Source organism: Pocillopora verrucosa, chromosome 1 (assembly GCF_036669915.1).
Source record: "Pocillopora verrucosa isolate sample1 chromosome 1, ASM3666991v2, whole genome shotgun sequence".
Taxonomy (NCBI): Eukaryota; Metazoa; Cnidaria; class Anthozoa; order Scleractinia; family Pocilloporidae; genus Pocillopora; species Pocillopora verrucosa.
In genome coordinates, this window is record NC_089312.1 from 5,179,285 (window position 1) to 5,183,597 (window position 4,313).

The 4,313-nt window shown below is 38.4% G+C and overlaps 1 pseudogene; it reads right to left on the reverse strand.

The window, feature by feature from the left end:
* Nucleotides 1-252: 252 nt before the first annotated feature.
* LOC136277776 (uncharacterized) lies at nucleotides 253-843 on the reverse strand (annotated as a pseudogene).
* Nucleotides 844-4,313: the final 3,470 nt, after the last annotated feature.

The following is a 4,313-nucleotide window of genomic DNA, read 5'->3' on the forward strand; positions in this document are numbered from 1 at the left end:
ACTGCTGTTGACTGCCTTCTCCTTGCAAAGAGAAAGACTGCATGATTTTCAGAGCATCTGAGCATCTGAGCATGTGCATTGCTAACCTGCGTTGGAGGTCTTTTCTCCCTCTGACCCAATGTTGACTGCTTGACAGAAACTTGTGTATTCTGTCTCTGTCAAGCCACAGGACAATACTCCATGAATCAATCTATGAAAGAGAAACAGAGAAGTGACCAGTTACAAAAAACAAAAACTGTAAAATACCGAGATAACAAATTTCAGTAAATTTCAAGCAAAAATAAAAGAGTGCTCACCTGAAATTTACATAGTACTTTGGAGGAGATCCTCCCATGATAGGGGAGGAGAGCCACTTGAAAGAATCTCCACCAACACATGAAATTGTCACTGACACTACATGACTCTGTCGATTGAAGACAAGTGACTCACAACCGAGGGGTTTTCCACAATAAAAACATGATGTCGTGAGCGTATTAGAGAAAAAAGAAAACAGAGTTCGCGGAGATTCTTCACTGCAGAGATATAAGGAGTCGTTCTCTGCTGAAGATGCAGTGATTTGCATTCTTTGTGGCGTACGTTCTGCTTGGAGGAGAAATTGGAGAAAAAGGATCAGCAAAAGGCAAATAAATACGCGAAGATGGAGTGGAAGAAGCTGAAGGAATTAAAAACCGTGCAGTTGTGGATGGTGTATATCGGACTTCCCGTTGATGATAAGCTCAGATCGCTCGATGTCAGTCATTTCCTCTCAATTTTCTCCTCAAAAGATAACAGAAGAGCTTCCATCAAATCTGCATTGTGTATGCTTGTCGTCGCTTTTGTAAGATTCAACTAGCCTTTGGCCATCTTTATGCGGTCTTTGATGCCGAGAAGTCTGCTCTCCTGAGTTCGAGGAACTTCTATGTCGAACGAGAACTGTGGACCTCGATCCGTTGGATGTTTTTTCTTGGGTACAGATTTCCCTCAGCCATAACGAATAAATCTCCCAATAAATATATCTTTCGAGCAGCGACAGCCGAGACTATTCTCCAAACTGAACTAGAGTTGTGAAATTCTGTCTCAAAATCGCACTTACTTGTGAAATCATCCCTACTTTGGAGGTTTTGTCACAGAATTGTCACAGATAACAATAGTCTGAGCATTGCGCATAGAATGAGCCATGAATCCGCTAGTTTCGATGGGAATAATCTGAAGGCTCGAAGAACCAGTTTGTATCAGGGGCTTGGGACATAAGCCGAAGTTACACGGCGCGAATTTTGAAAAGACACTTGTGCGAGTGTCTTGTCGACCGCAGATAGCGCTTTGAGCGGCCGAACGATAAATTTGTACCAATTAATATCAAAATGAGCTCAATTATGGGAATGAGAGTCAACAAGACGCAATATCTTCTAATTTATTGACACAAAAAAAACATTTAAAGTGTGTCTTCTATACAGACCGTTTCACTCAAGGTGGGAACGTTGGTCGCCATATTGGATGATTTTTGCATTTGAGCTGAAACAAAGGGGAGGAGCCAACCTATTTATAACGCGCCTTCGTGTTAAAATTCACCTTTCACAAAGCCTTTCCCTAACGCAAGCAATCATCAGGAAAAAATAATCAAAAAATAAAAAATAATCAAATAAAAAATAATCAAAAAATAAAAATAATCAAATCAAATAATCAAAGTGAATGTTCAAAATGAACATTCCCACCTCCCCCCTCCCACTTAGAGAACACACTGTTAGGTCAAAAAGAGATATTTTGTTTATTAAACTTGAATCATCTACAAACAGTACTATGTCAAAACTAAGGTTCTCTTCTTTGCGCAAGTTTAGGCTGTGTATTTTTTTAAAAAAATTAATTTCTTTGGAGCTGCCGATGTAAATTTAAAGAAAGGCACCATGCATTCTCGCAGGCGAGCTGCAATTTTGAACCAAATCCTCTGACTCTTCCCTTCCGGCCACTTAAGCGATAAATGATGACCGGTAACTAAGGTCTCGAGGGATTTGGCCGAAATTCCAAGAGTCTCCCTCAGTAGAAGAGGAGTCTGGAAAGAAGTTAAGAGTTAATTTCTATTCCTACAGATGTACTTTGCAAACTCTGTAAGTCTTAAAACTTCATGAGATGATTAATTTGCTTTATTGTCTTTCTTAATATCGTTTACGTAGGTATTTACATGACAATCAGATAGCAGAGCTACCACGTGGAGTCTTCAGCTACAACACCAAGTTGATTGATCTGTAAGTAAACAACATTTATTGCTTATCCCATGAGACTTGTTTTCAAGAAGCTTCTACAGACCCAGTCACAAGTGTAAACTATAGCAATTTGTAATGTTGGGACTCAAATCCAATATCTCAGCTCACGTACTTACTAAATCTTGGTTTCAAATTTTAATTTCCCTTAAGTCCATGCGTTGCAGAGGGGGAAGTTTACAGCTCATAATGGCAGGATCAAATCCTATATCCCAACTGGGATATTTGCCAAGACCCCGTTTCAAATTTTAATAGAAATCCCACCGCCCTTGTTATTAGTGGGAGTGGGATTCAGTTTCTATTAAAATTTTGTTAATCCTGCTAGCTTCAAAAAGGGTTCAGAGAGACGCAATTTACCGAAAGATGGAGAGTTTAAAACTCAGCCAGTCGAAAAGAAATTTGAAGTTAACAAGAATAGCAAAATCAACAAATTCCAACCTCCTCCTTCCCACTTTCCTCCTCCCACTTTAAGAACATATTGTTAGTTCGTAATATTCAGATCAAAATCGAACAAATCACATCGCATATTTACCAAAACTCGGTTCTAAATTTTAATTGCCCACTGGCCCATGCGATCGGCTGCATTGAAAATCCGATTTCAATCGTTACTAATCCCATTTAAATTCACCTTTCATGGAGCCTTTCCCCTAACGTAAGCAATTATCAGGAAAAAATAATCAATTCGGACTTATTCATACAATGACTGTTCAAAATAAACATTCCCACCTCTCCCCTTCCACTTTGAGAACACATGGTTCGGTCAAACAGGGATATTTTGTTTATTACACTTCAATCATTTACAAACAGTATTTTGTCAAAACAAAGGTTCTCTTCTTTGCGCAAGTTTAAGCTGTGTATTTGTAAAAAAAAAAAAAAAAAATTTGGAGCTGCCGATGTAAAATTAAAGAAAGACATGATCCTTGCAGGTGAGCTGCAATTTTACCTATTGCAGAAAAGGAAGAATAAGAAAAACTCAGGCTCGGACAGAAATAGACAGAAATATGAAATTGCACAATGTCAGCTACCAGAGATCACTCTCTCAAACTATGTCTGCATTTTCCTGTTAGTCAGTAAGATAGTCCTGAACTATTAAACTGCCCATTTCAAGCGCGAATGACTTGAAAGATGCTTCGTTCTTCAAGCGCAGAATACTTCAAATCTCGTTCTTTAAGCCTTAAAAAAACACACTTAACACAGAAATATGAAGTACAGTATACAGGAAATATACCTCGTTCTGAAAGCCCTGACGCAAAACAGCTCATAAACAGAATTATGAAATTGCACAATGTCAGTTACCAGAGATCACTCTCTCAAACTATGTCTGCATTTTCCTGCATTCATTTTATTTTACTGACAATCGATATGTCGAGTAGTTCGAGAATTGAAAAGTTTCTGTCGAGTTACTCTTCAGAGTCAGCTGAGTGAAAGTTATTGCATAAAAAAAAAAAAATTAAAAAAAGACCGTTCATTTTCTTCATTTGGTCAATTTCAGAGAATTCCGTCCGTTCCACATAAGCTAGTAGTCTGTTTCAAGAGGGGAAATTTGTCGAAATCGTATTACGGGTATCGGTCTTTTTAACCTCTCGAGTTCGCGCCCCTTTTCGTCCTGGCTTTGTTTCGGTTATTTATCTCCTCTGAATGTTTCATGATAAGAAATTGACCACTTTATAATTATTTCCTTAAACCATACAACACAAAAGCGTTTGAACACAGAGTTGAGTTGAAGTAGAGTTTGCTTGTGAAGTGTCTTCAGCGGTCTTGCAGCCGAGGTTTAGTCAAGTAACCATTTAATCAGTACCTTTTTTTCGGTTTATCGAATTCACGATCGCGTCAAATTTATCACTACCCTACATCACTGAAGGGCATCGTTTCATACTGCCCAAAAGCCCAGCGCGTTGGAGATTGCCTTCGTCTGTATTTTTTTTAACAGACTTTTTATTTCAGTGCATATCGGTTTTGCACGCTGGAGTAAATTAGTAAGTTAAATGGAAGGATAGACCTCAAAAATTTAGAATACTCATAAAAAGTATTGGAAAAATTGTTGTAAGGTAAGCCCTGAAAATGTTTGTCATTAGGGCC